The sequence below is a fragment of the Hyla sarda genome, chromosome 7 (assembly GCF_029499605.1).
Source record: "Hyla sarda isolate aHylSar1 chromosome 7, aHylSar1.hap1, whole genome shotgun sequence".
In the NCBI taxonomy this organism is placed as follows: Eukaryota; Metazoa; Chordata; class Amphibia; order Anura; family Hylidae; genus Hyla; species Hyla sarda.
The window spans coordinates 198,963,630-198,983,642 of record NC_079195.1 but is presented as its reverse complement, the minus strand read 5'-3'; the positions used below and the strand labels follow the sequence as shown (position 1 = coordinate 198,983,642).

Here is a 20,013-nt window from a genome sequence, read left to right as displayed (position 1 = left end):
AGGGGTCCACAGCAGCGGGACCGAGGCGATCTAACATCTTATCCCCTATCCTTTGGATAGGGGATAAGATGCCAGGGGCAGAGTACCCCTTTAAGCTTATCTGTGTCTACCCTTCTTCCCCAGATGGCTGTTCAAGTGTCAGACCACTCACCTAAGAACCACATATATGCAAAGAACTTAGGCTACCATCACTTTAAAGGGGTACTCCGGTGAAAAACTTTTTTTTTATTATTTAAATCAACTGGTGCCAGAAAGTTAAACAGATTTGTAAATTAAAAGAAAAGAAAAAAGTGTAAGTGAAGCTCACAATTAATATATATATCACTAAACGAGGTCAACAGGGCATGCAATGCCACTATACCACAGTTGCAAATACTAGAAAATATGTGTAGAAAAAATATTGCCCGGACCTTCCAAGGTAGTGTGATCAATTAGATATAGAGTATGAATAACTGGGTCGTACTCCAATAATAATTCAAAATAATTATTTATTTAAAATGTATTCTAATACAGTGCATTACTCCTCACAAGGCCCATGTGAGAAGAACACATATAGTAAATATACAAAGTCAGACAATCTTAAAATATAAAAATATGCAAATATTAAAATATAGCACTGGCATATGAAATAGCTCTATATAGACATATTGATCTTATATCCTCGCAGTATTAGAATGATGCGATATAATTCTTAATTGTCCTTTTATATGACAGTTATATATCAAGTTAGATACTATGTTACCGGTCCTGTGATGGAATGGATGATGTGGCTCTGACAGCTCTCGCTGAGGCAATTAAAGTTGTTCCTGTGCCTAGGTACTGCAGTCAGCAGTCTCAGATGGTGCTGTGGCTTTAGCTCTCAGGGTCCAGGTGTTTCGCGGTGGTGGTCGTCACAGGCTGGTGGCGCTGGCAGGCGCCGATGGTATATTTGCCGGGAGACCAAGCGCTGGCAGGCGCTTATGATGTCGGTTTCCTCACCGCTGGACTTGGAAGAAGCCGGAGACCGCACGCTGAGTAGATGGAACTTGCCTCGTGTAGATGGCGTGTGACGTCAGCTGAGCCAGAGCTGGACAGGTAAAATCAGGACCGGACACTAGTCTGAATCGACTAATGCGTAGAGAATCCACAGTAAGTGATCAGCTTACTCCATGGATCTTGGACACAGTTCATAAAGAGCATAAGTGCCAGTGAGAAAGACTAGACGCGTTTCAGGGTTCTCAAATACGACCCTTTCCTCAATTGGGGCTCAATTGGGCCAATTCCTAATTTCAAGATTGCATATGCCATGTATGTATGCAAATAAACTTACCAATGTGTGATTTGTAAATTCTGTATGTGCAGAACTGCTATTCCACTGTGGAGTTTGTCCCTGAATATGTGACTCTTGTTCCTGCAAACAGTTAAAAAGCTAATAATACAAGAACATTTATTAAATCTCCACATTCTGTTTGCAAACAATTATCTATTCCGAGCAGGGCTTAGCTCTAAAAAAGTAATTTCAATGAGACTCAAATCAATATCCTTACGAGAAATACCAGACCATTCTAAATATTTCCAATGAGAGACGGTAGTGAAATGTTTAGCAGATAGGAATAAATATTAGTTGGTTGTTAAATCTCATATAGCTGGAAAATAACACCAGGAATTTTTATATCCCCCAGAGGAAAAAAACTTCCTACGGAGAACATCCAATCTATCACATGATGACACCTTCAAGCAGGAGATTTTTATAAAGTATGAGATATCTATCTTTAGTGTATCGGAAGACCATTTTAGCTCCATTTTAGAAAAAGTACTCAAGAGTTGCAATAAATAAAGCAGGGATATTTGCGTCGGGTAGACTTGTGGGACAATAGACCGCTCACGCCTTTCTCCATAAATAGGGCACACAGTGTGTAAATTGTAGAGACAGATTGTGATTAAGAAATAACCTTGTCTGGGGATGGAGAGAATCCTAGGAAAAGTATTTCTTTGTGACTATTCCAGCTACCGTTTACAGAGTAAATATTATTCTTACATAGAATGATACGCATAGAACCTAAATATTGCCACCTACTCAACAATGTGGAATGAATCGAGACTAAGCTTTGACCTTGTGTTCATTGTCTATTCATTTGTGATCATTTTTTATGGCAGGTGTAGGCTTGTATTTGCTTATTTTTTTGCATGAAAAAAGCTTACTTCATGGCATCCGTTATTAACAGGATAAGGGATAAGTGTCTGATTTGGGGGAGGAAGGGGGATTTCCAACAGTGGGGATCCCCCAAAGACCTTCAGAACAAGACCAATCGCTGGGGACTGCACCTCAAAACTTATGGGAAATAATTGGTGTCAAATATCCAAATATCTCAAGACAAGTCTTGTGGACTCCATGCCTCAAGGATTCTCCTCAAGTGAAGTTGGCAACAGCTTGGATCCCCTGCGATCTTCAGAATGTGGCACCAGCTCTTCCTGTGCATTAGGCAGTGAGGTCCATGAACTGTCTTGCCTATCTCTGTTGCACACATAAACAGCACATGGAGCGCATGCCAATCCCACCGCTCAATGCACAGGGAGAACTGGGGCCACATTCTGGAGATCTCAGTGGTCTGACCCCCACAATCAGACCCTTTCCCCTATCTTGCAGATGGGGGATCTTTTTTGAAGTACTGGAATCCCCTTTAATACTTATTTTATGTTCTATCTGTCTAATTGTTTGGGACAACTCCACCGACAACAGTTAAGACATGACATATATATATACACATAAATCTATTCACACATATACAGTAAACCAATAACAATTATTACACGGTGTAACTATCTGTGTGTGTGTTTACATCACAGTAAAATATATACACTAATAAGCCATGACATTACAACCACCTGCCTAATATTGTTCTTACCCTCATGCCACCAAAACAACTCTTAATCCTTTGGGCATGGACTCTACGAAACCTGTAAAGGTGGCCTATGGTAATTGGCACCAAGACATTATCAGCAGCTCCATTATATCCTGTAAATTGTTAGATGCCGTCTCTATGGATTTGTCTTGTTTTTTCAGAACATCCCACAAGTGCTTGATCAATTAAGATTTGGGAAATTTGGAGGCCAAGTCACCACCTTAATCTCTTGTTCCTCAACCAATTCCTGAACATTTATTTGAAGTGTGGCAAGCAACATTATCATACTGAAATAGACCACTGCCATAAGGAAATACTTTTGTCATGAGGGAGGGGGGGTTACTTCATTTGTACAATGTTGGCTCCCCGTCGTAAGATAGCTTACAAGTTAGTTGCTTATGGTTTTGTGCTGCAGTGCCCTATTGCAGGGTATTGAGCAATGAGTTTGTGGCATAAGAGTCAACTAGCACTGGCTCCGGACAAAGGCCCACAAGGAATTCAATAAATGCAGAAGAGCCCTTATTCATCTTATCCCTTCTGGCTTGTACAGTAGATGTGTTTTCAGCATAGACTGGAAGCAGCTAAGACCTACCTACCTAAAATCAGCCAGAGGTAGCAGCTGAGACAATGTATGTAGATGACAAGCAATATAATGCAATACAATACATGCTCTGACAACACTGTGACACATTTACTGCATTTGTGTAGGTGATATGTGTTTACCAATATCCACATTAAAGCAAGGATCCAAGGTATTCCAGCAGAACATTGCCCAGTGCATCACAATACTCCTGTCTTCTTCCCATAGTATATCCTGGACTGGTGCACACACATACAGCCATCCACATGATGTAAAAGAAACTGTGACTAATCAGACAAGGTCAGCTTCTTCTAATGGTTCGTGGTCCAGTTCTGATGTCGACGTGCCCACTGTAGGTAGTAGACATGGGTCAGTCACTGATTTTTCTTCCAATACATCATCTTTAAAGGGGTACTACCGTGGAAAACTTTTTTTTTTTTTATCAACTGGTGCCAGAAAGTTAAACTGATTTGTAAATTACTTCTATTAAAAAATCTTAATCCTTCCAGTACTTTTTAGTGGCCGTATACTACAGAGGAAATGTTTTTTTTTTTTTTTGCATTTCTCTTATGTCACAACCATGGTGCTCACTCCTGACCTCTGCTGTTCATTTTAGGAACTGTCCAGAGCAGGAGAAAATCTCCATAGCAAACATATGCTGCTCTGGACAGTTCCTAAAATGGGCAGCAGAGGTCAGCAGAGAGCACTGTGGTCGTGACATAAGAGAAATCCAAAAAGATGAACATTTCCTCTGTAGTATACAGCTCCACTGGAAGTACTTATCAGCTGCTGTAATGATCCACAGAAACCTCTTTTCTTTTTTAATTTCCTTTCTACCTGACCACAGTGCTCTCTGCTGACACCTCTGGCCATGTCAGGAACTGTCCAGAGCAGGATAGGTTTGCTGTGAGGATTTGCTCCTGCTCTAGACAGTTCCTGACATGGACAGAGGTGTCAGCAGAGAGGTGGTCAGACAGAAAATAAATTCAAAAAGAAAAGAACTTCCTGTGGAGCATACAGCAGCTGATAAGTACTGGAAGGATTACGATTTTCAAATAGAAGTCATTTACAAATCTGTTTAACTTTCTAGCACCAGTTGATTAAAAAAATTGTTTTCCACCCCTTTAAGTAAAATATCCCTTCAAATAACATTTATACAGTAAATGTTCTGCTTTTGTCTCCTTTAGCAGATTATAATGCTTATCAACCTGCAAAATAGATAATGGTATCTGTATGTTCTACAGATCACCCATAAGTGTCTTTATCTCATAAAAAGTACATGAATAGACATGCTCATGAAGGTGATAGTTTAAATAAAATGGTGAAGAAAAAGAAATTGCCTCACTGCAAAGCATAGCACACATTACCATAGATATAATACAATACAATCAAGAATGAAAAAAACATTGTGCTTGGATACACTAGAAGCAAAGAAATTACTGACAAGTGGGATTTTCGGGAAGAACAAGGCTTTTACAGGGAAAAGTAGACTTCTTACATCTTGTGCAAGTCCCAGATGTCCAGACAAAGAATCTTCTGACAAGACAAATTAAATAGGATTGGTAGAGCCTCAATATAATCTTTTCCTTTAGGCGATTTGTTACCAGTAATTCCTATTTTATTCACGACTAACTGAGTACCCGGCGTTGCCCGGTTTTTCCTTCCTAATCCTTGTTGGGGAGGAAAATATACAAAGAAGGAAGCTTTTGAATTTATATCTCATCCTCATATATTGTTGTCATATCCCAACCCCATATCCCATCCCCATATCCTGACCTCCTGTCCCATCTTCATGTTCCATCCTCATGTCCCGTCCTCATGTCCCAACCTCATGCCCCGACCTCATGTCCCGACCTCATGTCCCGACCTCATATCCCAACCTCATATCCCGTCCTCATATCCCTTCCTCATGTCCCATCCTCATATCCCGTCCTCAGGTGGGACTGATTTGTGATGAAGATATTGTAAGCTGAAAATTGAAAGGGACGTGGCTTTGTGGGACTGGGCCTGATTTGAAAGCCAGACCAATGCCCAAAAAGGGTAGAGAATAAAAGGGGTGGGGCTTAAAAAGTGGGTGTGCCTTTGTGAGATGGGGTGTGGCTTGCAAGCCAGACTGACACATTCACCAGGAGATGCAGAGCGGAGCTTGTGGAGTAAGGTACTGGAAGTCCCATAGACTTGCATGGCACTTGAAACAAAAACCCATCTTTTATATAAGGGTGTAGGTAAGGGTTAATTTAACTATCATATATTTTTATTTGACTTATAAGTAATATGTGGACCAGGTATTATTGAAATATCTCCAGCCGTATGGACGTTATGCGGGAACATATATTTCTCATAGATTTGAATGGGACTTCAAACAAAAACCCCAACCCTCACAAATGGGGGTAGTTAAGGGTTAAATTAACTATCCTATATTTTTAGTGGACACATAAGTAACATGTGACCGATTATTTTTGAAATATCTCCAACCGTTTGGAAGTTATGCAGTAACATATATTTCCCATAGACTGGTATGGGATTTAAACAAAAACCCCGACCCTGGCAAATGGGGTTGAGTAAGGGTTACATCACCTATCCTATGTTTGTTGTTGACATATAAGTAACATGTGTGCCAAGTTTCATGTTAATATCTTTAACCGTTTGGACGTGATGCTGGAACATACACACATACATACATACACACACACATATGGTCCTCATTTACTATTGCAAACCTGACATGTTTTTTGTCGGGTTGTGCACCAGATTCTGTCGCATTGCGCCAGAAATTCTGTCTTCGCCAGATTTTGCACCAGATTTTGTGCCAGAATTGAAAAAACCCTGACTAAGGCTGGGTTCACACTACGATTTTCTATACAGTTTTTTTTTTTATCAGGTTTTTGATAAAAAAAACGGATTCCTCAAAACCTGACTAAACTGTATCAAAACGTGTGTACAAAGTTTTATCTGTATACGGTTTGAAAAATGATGTCTGGTTGCATCCGTTTTTTAAGAAAAAAACGTATACGTTTTGAACTTTTCACTCCATTATGAATAAAGTTTCACTTGTTTGATTGAAATTCCAAGAAAAAAAACTGTGCAAAGTCAAAAACCGTATGGTAAAAACTGGATGGAACCGTTTGCACATACAGGTCTGTACGGTTCCCATTGACTCCCATGTTAAAAAAAAAAACGTATACGTGTCAATACGGTTTTTCATCTGGACCAAAAACCGTGGTAGGCCACGGTTTTCTGTCCAGAAAAAAGTAAAAAATCGTGTGGTGTGAAAAACGGAGACAACCGTATGCAATATGGTGCATACGGTTTTGAATGGAAAGTCTATGGGCACGGTTTTCTGTACGGTTGCATATGATTTTTTGAACAAAAAAACGAATCCAAAAACTGTATAGAAAATCGTAGTGTGAACGCAGCCTTACTCTCCATTTTTCTAAGAAAACCCACAAAGGGGCGTGTTCCCGACATTTTCACAAAACACTGACACATTAACTAAGGTTTCCACATAAAATGTGGTGGAGGAAAACCAGACAGATCAGAGCATGTGTAAAAAAAAGCAAAGTGTAGGGAAAGTTGAAAATTTTGGGAAACCTTAGTAAATACCGTGGAAAATAAATTGTAGGGAATTAAACCCACAAAAAAAACGACACTCCACTCTTAGTAAATAAGGGCCATTGAGTTTTATATATATATATATGTATACACTGCTCAAAAAAAATTAAGGGACCACTTAAACAACAACAAGGAAGGTCATACATTACATAAAGTTGGATCAGCCTGTAGTGTGGTTTTCCACTTTGATTTTGAGTGTGACTCCATATCCAGACCTCCATGGGTTGAAATATTTGATTTCCATTAATAATTTTTGTGTGATTTTGTTGTCAGCACACTCAACTATGTAAAGACGAAAGTATTTCATACGATTAGTTCATTCATTCAGATCTAGGATGTGTTATCTTAGTGCTCCCTTTATTTTTTTGAGCAGTGTAAATTGGACTGTTTAAATTCCTACGAAGATCCACACTCTACAGAAATTCTATCAAATGTAAAACCAGTGGGATAGTCCCTTGGCTTACATGAATGCCCTAGGAATTGGAGAAATGTTATGTTCAAGATTCAAATTTAAGGAAAATAATTGTTTTTAATGCCATATTTATTGGGGGGTAAAAATCCAACAACTGCCCCATTCATCAGAAAAAGGATTAGCAAAATCTATGTTCTTGCCTCCATATAGAGGACTGGAGTGTTAATTTTAACCAGTAAAAATGTTGGCAACAAATATGAGAATATGTGAATATTTTGGGTTTTCCAAGATGTTATAACACAACAAACCATCCATTACTTACCTGATAGCTTCTCTGCCACTCCAGCAATACTGCATTGCGACCACTTTGATAGTCATTAGATGCAATGTTGCAATGTGTCATATAGCCAGTTAACAGCCAGTCACATTCATTGTTGCACATTGTGCATTGTCCACTGAACCTGAAGGCCAGAAAGAAATAACAGAGGGTTTAATGTCCATCAAATCAAGTCTAACCAAGGCAACACTGATACCTTTGATGAGCCTTTGGCCATTTATTTGTTAGCTCAGCTTTCCCTATTAGAGAATGTGAATGTCTAATCTAGACCACGCCAAGGCCATCTTAAAGGTGTTGATCCATAAGTAAATATTAATTTACTCTCTTGAATGACAAATAATATAGCAGTTTATTTATAATGCTCTTACATACTTGTAATGACACCCCCTGGCGTCATTACATCCACCTAATGTCTCCATTGCCAGTGACCACAGATGTTCTGTAGATTAGTTCCACTACCCAGATCCTCTTGTACACAGAGTAGGTATCACTCTATTGTGCAGGCCAGACAATAAGAATTGGTGGACTAGATGTCACCTCTTTTCACCTGCACTATAAACATTAGCAAAATAGATAATAAAAACTACAATAGGGGGCACCATAACAAGTATGTAAAAGCAATAGCTAGAGACGAGAACATTTTTTAACATAAATCTAATGAACTGGTTATGTTTTGGGTGATTTCAAAAAGTTAATCAATGTTCAATCATGGAACAAACTCTTGGAATTTTACAGATATTTTTACAGACCAACATTATTATAAATCTGTGGCCAGCTTCAGATACTGAATCTTAAAACTTGAGGATCAATATCCCATGCTAGTAAATCAAATAATAATGACATTTTTTTTAATTGATTTAGTCAATTTACCTCCCTCTGGTTGAAAGTACTTTTTCGCATTTCTGCATGGCAAGACTTGGATGGAGTGTCTAGCATTTCCTAGAGACAGTAAATCATCATGTGGAATTTATATAACATTTACAGAACAAACAAATAAACCACATATGTTCCTTACCGGCATGTTGGGTAGCGAAGGTATAAAGAAAAATGATGACCTTTTGCGTATATGAGAGCTGAGCAGAAGTACAATAGTCACAAGTGCGGTGCTAAGACTGATCTGGTTTAATATATTTTTATTAGTGCTATAAGACATTCCTTAGACATGAAGGCTTGACTTTTTCAGATGGCATAAAGGTCTATGAGACTGTTGCCTTTTCTAGATGACGAATGACTTAGGTAAATTAGAGGAATAGACAAAATGTGACAATTTCAGCTTAATGCCAAAATTGTGCAAAATAATGCACCAGGTCTACAAAAATCCAAAGGCAAGTTAGAGGATTAATGGAACGATAATGTCAACTTCTCGAGAGGAATGGAGCCTGGGAGCTATCATTTCAGATGACTTAGGAGGTAGTCAGGCTCCATAACTGAGCTGTTGGAGAGCCGGCAGAATGTGAAGATAGGTAGGAAGAGATAATAGAGGCAAACGAGAAAAATGGTGATAAATATTTATAGACCACTAGGAAGACCTCACCTGGAGTGCTGTGCTTAATGTGGTGGACCATATTTTCTGATGAGGATCATAAAACCCTCTCTATAACGTAACGCCATAGACCTTAAGAGCTCAGAAAAAAAGGGAAATGCTAAGAATATTTCAGAGTTGTTCCTAGGAAGAACAATTCCTTCAAGTAAAATCAGTAGAATATGAGATTATTTCCTTTAAAGGGGTACTCCGCCCCTAGACATTTTATCCCCTATCCAAAGGATAGGGGATAAGATGTCTGATCGTGGGGTCCCGCCGCTGGGGACCCCTGTGATCTCAGCTGCAGCACCCCAGACATCCGGTGCACGGAGTAAACTTTGCTCCGTGCTGGATGACTGGCGCTGCGGGGCGGAGGCTCATGACCTGACGTCACGCCCCGCTCCCCGCTCGTGACTTCACGGCAATGACCCTCAATGCAAGTCTATAGGAGGGGCCCCGTTCCATAGACTTGCATTGAGGGGGTGGGGCCATGACATCACGAGCGTGGCGTGGCCGTGATGTCACAAGCCTCCGGCACTCTAAATGAATGCTGGGTGCAGCAGGGAGATCGCGGGGGCCCCCAGACATCTTATCCCCTATCCTACCCCTTTAACAAATTTGTATATAACAGTCAACTTTTTAACTTTTTTATTTTTTTATTTAGATCTTTCATGTGTTCCACCACAAGTCTCCTGGCATTTAACGATTTCTAACAAGTTGTTTGCAGTTGGCCAGTAGTTAACATATTTCTCATGGCATCCATGCAACCCTTCTTGGCACATACTAATAACTGAAGTGTTGGTGATAGACCTTTTCTTTCTCAGCTCTTCTGTGGCCCAGCAATTACCCCTTCCCTTTTAAGAGCTCCCCTGAGTTCAAAAAGGACCCATAGCTGCATTGTCATTATTTAGTTGTAGTTGCCACTCCTCAGTTTAACATGCTTTTTAATTATTTTTTTTAGGGCCCCCATTCCCTAGAAATCAGTGGTGTTAGCAGTGGCACCCAATATACTCATAAGAGCCTAGTCTGCCTACGGGGCAGTTACCACTATTTTGTTGTCAATGGGGAGGAAGCTCAATGAGCAATGGTGACCACTCCTTTGACTGTCTGGGCATCGTTTTAGTATGTGGATTGTAAAGGGGGGGGGGGGGAGCCACCACTTGAAAGGTGTGTTCCCTTTTATCCCATTGAGACCAGAGAAGTGGTGACTGCCCAGTTTACAGATATGTGGCTACTTAGTATCTGGGGCCAAATCTAATAGCATTTATTGCTTGTGAACAGGAGCCTAAGAAAACTGGGTGCCCTTTTCGTAGTCACAGCTTTAGTAGTAGAGCAACTGTGCAACACCACTACATTACTTGGCGCTTACAGAACAGCACCCACATGGCGAGGTTCTCCCATGAATCATAGTTAGTTAAATCAGATGTGTGCCACATACATATATGTAAAGGAGTACAAATGTGCTGTTTGTAAGTAAATTAGGTAAAGTAAAGAATTGTTCTGTTCTTCTCCCATGGATCTAATAATTTCCTGGTTTCTCTCTAAACTGGAATGCTGAAGATGTCCTGTATCAGAGCAGATGCTTTCCCATGACTCCCCTTGCTTACATGCACAAAAGAGAAGAATCTCCAATACATTTAAGAGACTTTATTTAAACTGAGCATGTGTGACCATGTTAGGGCACGTTCACATGGCCGTTGTGCTCTGGTATTGGGAGATCCATCGGGCAGTCCATTGGAAGGACAAGAGTTAAGTGGAAAACAATACTTAATGTCTTATTTCTTCTCCGTTTAAGTCCTGTAAAATACCGGACACCCAACGGACCCATTTAAATGAATGGGATCCGAGGGGACCCGGGAGTGTCAGTTGTGCTCAGGCTCATTCAGGGTCCGTTTGACGCCCAAAAAAAAAGAGCCAAACAGATTGCGAATGGGTTGGAAAACAACACCAGTGTGAACCTAGCCTAAGTGCGTCATAAAAAGCAGGTCATCAAAACAATGCAGGCTCATTGAGGATTAGTAAGTTTACACCTCTTTAAAGGGGTACTCCACTGGCAAACATTTTTTTTTTTTAAATCAACTGGTGCCAGAAAGTTAAACAGATTTGTAAATTACTTGTATTAAAAAATCCTAATCCTTCCAATACTTATCAGCTAGTGTTATGATCCACAGGAAGTTCTTTTCTTTTTGAATTTCCTTTCTGCTTGACCACAGTGCTCTCTGCTGACACCTCTGTCCATTTTAGGAACTGTCCAGAGCAGGATAGGTTTTCTATGGGGATTTGCTCATACTCTGGACAGTTCCTGACATGAAAAGAGGTGTCAGCAGAGACCACTGTGGTCAAGCAGAAAGGAAATTCAAAAATCATGTGGATCATACAGCAGCTGAAAAGTACTGAAAGAATTGAGCTTTTTTAATAGAGAATTAATTTACAAATCTGTTTAACTCTCTGGCACCAGTTGATAAAAAAAAAATTCCAGTGGAGTAACCCTTTAATGTTACATTTTCAGAAATGCTTGCATTTGAAATAAGTTTCATTTCACATTATGCATCGGCTTAGATTTATTATTCTTAAATGGTGAACTGAACTTATCAGACGCTTTTTAGTCCGGGGAACTGAACTTATCAAACACGTATCCCTTATTGAAAGGATGTGGTATAAGTGTCTGATCGCAGTGGGTCCAATCGCCGGGACCCCCCCCAGCGATCTCCTGTATGGGGCCTTGTCTACTTACCCATTATCAGTGGGTCATCACCCAGAGCCGGGCCAAGTGAAGAATAATGCTAGTGATTAAGAAGACTTGAGCTCCAGAGTAGAGAAAGGGCAGATGTAGTGGGCAAAGTGACTTGTTTCCTTCCCTAAAAGTCAATTTTTCTAAGAAAGAACATAGACTTACTTAAAATCTCTAGTCCGCTTGAGAATTCACAGAATTATAAATTATTCGTTCGCAGCAATTATCGCAGAGTAATAAAAAATACACGTCACTTTCCAGAATCATTATTTTAAATATATATATATATATATATATATATATATATATATGCTGTATAAAGCTAGGATTGTCATGTAATCTTTTTCTAAATCAAATTGTTTAAAGCAGTGTTTTCTAACCTGTGTGCCTCCAGCTGTTACAAAACTACAACTCCCAGCATGCCTGGACTGCCTTCCACTGTCCGGACATGCTGAGAGTTGTAGTCTTGCAACAGCTGGCGGCACACTGCTTGGAATAGGAATTGCAAGAAGCATTATTGAGATTTTTGAGATACATATATATTATATATACCGTATATATATATATATATATATATATATATATATATATATATACACTTTGTTACTGTATGCCAAAGTGGTGATGCTGGTGTAGGTCAAAAGTTCACAATAACTTAAGGTCATCACTTCATGGAAACCAAATATGATTTTTGTTTTTGTTTTTAATCAAGGCTTTATCATAATCATAATAATAAATATATTTGAGTAGTTGACACTGTCTATTTCCATTATCAGCATTTATGGGATGTCTCACTAGATGGTGGTATTTTAAAGTGGAATTATCTAGTTACTTTATAAAATAATGTCCCAAGGGAACTGGTAAAAAATGAATCCTAACCCCAGAAAATTGGCCGCTAGGTGTCTCACTTTCCTGCTGTCTGCTGTCTACTGCCTGTTGTCAGAGGAAATCTGTCTCTAGTAACAGCTAGATCCAGACAGATTACAGGACGCAGAGGAGGGCTTTTTCAGCTTCTTAAGCTGAAACCAGGCTGGAGGAATCTGGGGGCCCTCAATCTCAAGATATATGCAGGTCCCAGAGATGGGATACACCATTAAAATAGCCCTTTTTTAATTCTACACCAGAAAAACTCATAGTGTAAATTGACTCCATAATTTGTGTCAATAACTGGTGTATGTTATTGTAAATCTGCTAGTCCAATTGAGGCCATGCCCCCTGATATAAACTCTGCATACTTTTCTGGTCACTTTATAAAGTGCAAAAACTTGCACATTCTTGTGCAGCCATTTATTTTCAATGTGTTAAAATGGGGGTACATGGGTACCTCTTCTATTCTTTTAGAATCTGTAAGGCCAGCATCTGTAAGGTATTGTCTAACAGGTTCTGTTAATAAATCTGATCAAGGAGGCTGTAAGTAATAAAAATTATCTTAACTTCTTCGCTCCCACGCCTCCGCAGGTATAACGGAGCTCCGGTCCCTGCTGTCCGGCACTTTGGGGTTCAGGGATTTGATGTCCCATGCCTGCTCAGCCAATCAGTGGCTGAGATTGGACTCAGCTGTGGAAGCTATTTGGATGAGCAGGTGTGTGACATCATGTGCCCAAACCCGAACACATCAGATAGTGGTAAGATGAGCACCATTATACTTCCAGCACCGAGAGAGCTAAAAGAGTGTTTTTTTTTTTACTTACCCCATAGCTGAACTTTTTGACCAGAAAACATCTTTAACAAAAACTTATATGCCAAATGTGTGAATATGCCTCACCACCAGCATGTAAAATGGAAACATTTCAGCACCATCTAGGTTGACCCTCTTGCATACGGGTGCCGTCATATACGTTGAGGAAATAAGATGTACACCGTTGTCTTGGGAATCGGGAAATTTTTGTCTCACAATTCCTAGAACGCCACCAGCTCTTTCTAAATAAGTATGAGAATCTCGAAAATTTTAGTTTGGCTCAAATTCCCACCACGGTGTGAACAGTTCTGCCTCAGAGCACAAACCAATAACTGTGTCCCCTTTGTTCATTCTCCTGTAGTAAGATGGATTACCATTGCTGCATATTCGCAAATGTAATTGCGTAATTGTACCAGCCCTCGAAAACAAATTGCAGTTCATCTTCAAGTTAACACTGCAACGTTTTGTCACCTTTAATATTCTTCCATCTGGTGCACACTCCTCTCTGCTTAAAAAGATACTCCGCTGCCCCAGTGTTTGGAACATTTTGTTCTGAAGGCTTGGAGCGGACGTCGGGGGTCGTGACGCCCGGTCATGCCCCCTGTTGACGTCACGCCACACCCCCTCAATGCAAGTCTATGGGAGGGGGCGTGGCACGCCCCCTCCCATAGACTTGCATTGAGGGGGTGTGGTGTGACCTCACAAGGGGTGTGGCCGTGGCGTCGAGACCTCCGCCGCCGACACCCAGCATTTGAAACGAACAGAGATCGCGCGGATCCCATCTGTGGGACCCTGCGATTAGACATCCTATCTCCTATCCCTTGGATAGGGAATAAGATGTTTAGGGGCGGAGTACCCCTTTAAGTGGTTATAAATAATACATGCGAGAGACTTGGAAAAACTCCCCAAAAATTATTTTCTCAGCAACACACAGTTAATGTTACTAATTTGTTAAATTATGTTAACCAGCGAGGCAATATTGTTTCCATTTCCATATGAGGGCACAGAAAAGGCGCTGAAGCTGGGCACCCTCTACGGAAAGAATGCCAATATTTGTTACCAAGACAGAACAGCACTCCAAGCCAGGATTTTCTGGATGGAACTCACTATGCACATCAAGGGATAACAAAGCACCTTGATTCTTTGAAAAACAGACACAAGTATGGAAATCGGTATCATGCAGAGATTTGTAGAGTGGTTTGGCTCAAAGCCCCAAGTACATTTACCCTTTATTCTCAGGTTTGAAAAAGACAAAAAATCTGTTATCCATTTGTCTTCCAGTTACCCAAAAATCATGTTGTGGCCTTGAGGAATTTTCTAAAAAGATGTCTAGATGGGTCACCTCAAGTCAAAGAATCATAAATTCTAATGCACATTGCTTTAGCAGCAGTTCACTAATATAAGGCTATTATGAGAATGTCTCTGATCTGATAATACTACCGAAGGCTGCCAAGGAAATTAATATTCTCAATAGTCTCCCTTCTTGACTTGACATTGTAGTGTGTAAGGGCACCCAGATCACCAGACCGAGCTTAGCTCAAATGGCAACATTTTGGTCATACTATGGCCAAATTCCACTAAAATCATGTAGGATACATAGTTTCTATGACATTTTTTTTAATGCCAATTTTTGTGGGTTAAAGGGGTACTACCGTGCTGAAAACTTATCCCCTATCTAAAGGATAGGGGATGAGTTGCCGGATCGTGCGGGGACCCCCGCGATCTCACACGCAACACCCCGCTCTCATCAGGCCCTGGAGTGAACATCCGCTCCGGGTCTGATGACTGACGATCACGGGGCCGGAGCATAGTGATATCACAGCTCCGCCCCATGTGACGTCATGCTCCCCCCCTCAATGTAAGTCTATGGCAGGGGGCGAGACAGCTGTCTCGCCCCCTGCCATAGACTTGCATTGAGAGGCAGAGCTTGACGTCACACGGGGGCGGAGCTGTGACATCACGAGGACCGGCCCCGTCATCAGACCCGGAGAGGATGTTCGCTCCGGGGCCTGATGAGAGCGGGGTGCTGCATGCAAGATCGTGGGGGTCCCCAGCGGCGAGACCAACCGCGATCAGGCAATTTATCCCCTATCCTTTAGATAGGGGATAAGTTGTCAACATGGTAGTACCCCTTTAAAGCTCATCGTCAGTCTCTATCAGTTCCTCCTGTTCTAATATATTCCAGTTACAGATTAGAGTACAGATAAGTACACTATTTATAAACCTCATGTGTAGATCAGCATCACACATACCAGAAAAAAAAATAGAAATCACCCAAAATGCAAAAATAAAAATAATTGGGGGAAAGTTATCAAAGTCTGGGCCTGGCGAAGAATGGCAAATAGTTGCACATGTTTGCACAAACCTCAGGCTTGTGCAAAAATTTTCAGTTCTTGCATTCAAAATTGGTGGGGCTTAATGTAAGGTGATGTAAACTTATTCATAGCCCATTAGAAGCCACTAGGAACATCATTAGAATGTCACAGAGTAAATTAGTTCCCTTTTCTTTCTGAAGAGTCTAGGTCTTCCACTGTGGATCTCACTGGTGTGTCATGGAGTGGGGTGTCTACTTCCTGTAGAGCCTTGGTCTTTAAAGGGGCATTCCAGGATCTTTTTTTATTTGACTATGCTACAGCAGCTGTAAAGTTAGTGTAGGTCATAATATAGTGTCTGTACCTGTGTATGATGGTTTTCTCACAATTCTTCTGTGATTTTCACTCCAATATTAGTTTTTACCAGCATACAAAATGACTGTTGTCTCAGATTTTTCCCAGGTTGCTGCAATGCGGCCGAGACCTGACTCACTAGTCAGCTGATGACAGGGAGCCTGTCTGCTTCAATGGGTGGAGCAATCGCTTGGTGGGAGAGAGATCAATCTGCAACTAATGCAACAGCTGAAGGCAGCCTGATTGAAAACCATAGGTCTTTGAATGGATGCAGCTCATTTATGTTTCAATGGGTGGGGTGGTTGATGTGTGGGAGGGAGGAAAATGGAATTGTGGGATTTGTAATAAAAAAAAGAAAAGTCAAACAGGAAATACCAGTTCACAAAAAGCTAGCCACAGTGTTATGGTAATCTCATGACATAGCCATTTATCCCCAAGACAAGCGCAGATCCTTCCTAAGCATGTCCATTACTGTCTGCCAGGTATGCACTAAAATCCCCTTATGGTGGAAAACCCTTTAAACTGTGGACCTCATTGGGGTGTAATGGAGTGGGGTGCCAACTTCCTGTAGAGCCTTGGTCTTCAAACTGTGGACCTCACCTGGCTGTCGTCGAGTAATTTAATTCCCTTTTCTGCCTGTAAAGCCTAGATCTTCAAAGTGTGGACCTCACTGGGGTGTCATGGAGTAAATCGGTTCCCTTTACTTCCTCTAAAGCTTAGGTCTTCAAAGTGCGGACCTCACTGTTGTGTCATGGAGTAAATTGGTTCCCTTTACTTCCTCTAAAGCCTAGGTCTTCAAACTGTGGACCTTACAGGTGTGTCATGGAGTAAATTGATTTCCTTTACTTTCTGTAGAGCGTAGAGCTTCAAACTTTGGACCTTACTGGGGTGTTATGGAGTAAATTGGTTTCCTTTACTTCCTGTAGAGCTTAGGTCTTCAAACTGTGGATCCCACTGGGGTATTATGGAGTAAACTGGTTCCCTTTACTTCCTGTAGAGCTTAGGTCTTCAAACTGTGGATCCCACTGGGCTATTGTGAAGTAATTTAATTCCCTTTACTTCCTGTAGAACCTAGGTCTTTAAACTGTGGACTTCAAGCTGTTGCAGGCATACAATTCCCAGCATGCCCAGACAGCCATTGCCAGCATGCTTGGAATTGTAGGTTTGCAACAGCTGGAGGTCTACAGTTTGAAGACCACTTGAATCCCCAATTTCATCAATGATTATTTTCCTATCCGGAACCAGATTTGTGTAGACCCTGCACAACGAGACCATGAATCACTATCAGTGGAGGAGAGCCATCAAACAGCAGGCACTTCAATGGATAAATAGCCTCCCAGGTTTACTTAAATCACTAGGCTCCCCTGGGGCCACGGAAGCAACGTGTCGCATTCTTCGTCCAGCATTTGGCATCCTCCAATGAATGGTAAAGCAGCGACGGCGCGCTTTTGTTTTGCCGCCTCCCCAGTATGTTCTTAATCAAACCTGCTTGTGATTTAGCAGTTTTTTATGCAAATGAGCTCATTTGCATTTGCTAACTTGATAACATTTTGGAATCTAATGACTTGAGTTGATGCTTGATTGAATCAGCTCCGATTACCAGGAACCGCCTAATTAAATGATTTAACTACAAACTGCTTAATTGATTCCATCTCATAACCTGATGGACTCGGGGGTTGCAGGCATCATCCTTCACGGTTGACTAAGCTGAAGGGTTCGGTGAAACAGCTAAGCTGCGGGGACCGCTGTATTATCTAGAAGCTCCGAGTACATATGTAACCTGAACCATTGGCAAGCCAGCCGTGAAATCTTGTAATACACCGAAATACACTATGACAACTTTGAATTATTGGGAACATCTGGGTTCTTCTACTTTGCGCTATAATAAGCTTTGTGTTCCGTGGTCTGATCACATCTGTGTGCCGGAGGAATTCTTACACAATGACATTCGATGCTTGAATGGTGTTTTTATTTTTTAACATTTTTTTTTTATTTTAAGAAGAAAACGGGGTCTAAGTGTGTAGGTGGAGATATGTCATCTCTGTTGTACCGGGGCCGATTAGAGAAATACATAAGGAGATGCTCCGCTGCATTTAGATAATGACAGTGGGAATCAAATAGTTCTCCTGAGATATGCAGAACGGATTCGTGATTTCAAGCTTACCTGCCATGTCAGATAACATTTCAGGATAAGCTGTTATGTGTGCATTTACACCAAGAGTAGCTCTATTTCTGGACATTGACTAATATATGGATTTTTATTTCACCAGTTTTCCACCTATGCGCTCTACATCTCTAATTGTTCAGTTGTTTCTAATCTAGTGGATGAAGCCATGCCTCTATTAGGCTCCCACACAATGCATACACAGAGCAGGTGAAACTGATCTTTTATGTCTCTATACATATTCTGAAAAAGAACAGCAGCAGCATGGAGAGAATTATAGAGCAGTACTAAGCAATCTAAGCTTGAATAGTCTCCTTACAGTCATTCTGTATTTCTCTTTCTGCCTCTGCTCTTCGATATAACTTCCCTTTCCATCTCACTCCTTAATCCTTCCTTCTCCATATACTAGTATAGGCAGGATGTAATCTAATCTCTCAGTGAGCTGCTAGTCTGTATTGTAAACACAGGAGAGAATTGCGAGCTGAATACAATTTTAGAAGGAGCCTGGGCTTGATAAAAGGACAAAGAAGCATTTTTCTTTCATAAGATATCTTAGAAAAATTTCTTATTTCCCTTGTACTACAAAATTTGTACAACGTTTGTGGTAACAATGGTGATGATTTAAAGGAAAACTGTCACTTGTTTTCTCCCGCACTATCCACTCTCCAGTGCTCTACGCTACGCCCCGATGTTCCCTGACAGTCCTACAGTGACAATATTATGTCTATAATTTACATTACGCTGCATCCAATCACTGGTCTGGACTTGTAAGCGGATCATTTGGCGAGTAAAGGTTATTATTTTTATATGACATTTAAAGCAATTTTAAAGCGATTAAAAAAAAAATCCTTTTTAACCCCTTTATTATTACTTGCAGCTTCTTATGTGGCATAAGGGTCCTTAAAGGGGTACTCTGACCCTAGACATGTTATCCCCTATTCAAAGGATCTCCGGGCCGGCACTGTCTAGCCACATAGACAGTACAGTACATAGCTGTCACGCTATCCTTTAGAGAGGGGATAACATGTCTAGCGGCAGAGTACCCCTTTAAGTCCCATGAAGGACCAGAACCTGGTTGTGACAGCTACCCCTACATCCCCTATATCTAGACCTCTAGAGTAGAACCAGAGGTTCCTAATAGACAATTTTCTTCCTCTACCTAAACAGCATCCATAGATGTTTAGCCAAACCAAATGTCTTTGTCAATGGATGGAATTACAGGAATCTCAGGATTGGTTGATCTTCATAGGTTGGTTGGCTGATCTTGGAGATTGTATTGCCTAAGATCCAGGGCTCAAGTCCAGCAGGAACTCATGGGAATGGAGTTCCTGTACTTTTTCCTAGAGCAGGAACACAGTTCCTCTTAGTAGGAGTCTTAGGACCAGCCATTGAGTGGACATCTTGGGTGAGTTCCCACGCTTTTTTTCCC

General features: G+C 40.9%; 1 protein-coding gene and 1 long non-coding RNA gene across 4 annotated transcripts in view; one reads left to right on the top strand and one right to left on the bottom strand.

The window, feature by feature from the left end:
- Positions 1–20,013, top strand: part of LOC130283012 (tenascin-R-like) — a 551,407-nt gene that overhangs the window by 143,062 nt on the left and 388,332 nt on the right. The window lies entirely within an intron of this gene.
- The window catches only part of LOC130283014 (uncharacterized), a 99,337-nt gene continuing 82,881 nt past the window's right edge, over positions 3,558–20,013 (bottom strand). The window contains exons 2-4 of the long non-coding RNA XR_008846591.1: positions 8,694–8,762; positions 7,809–7,947; positions 3,558–3,812 (exon numbers count right to left, since the gene is read on the bottom strand). This is a non-coding gene — a long non-coding RNA (uncharacterized LOC130283014). The remainder of the gene's footprint in view (positions 3,813–7,808; positions 7,948–8,693; positions 8,763–20,013) is intronic.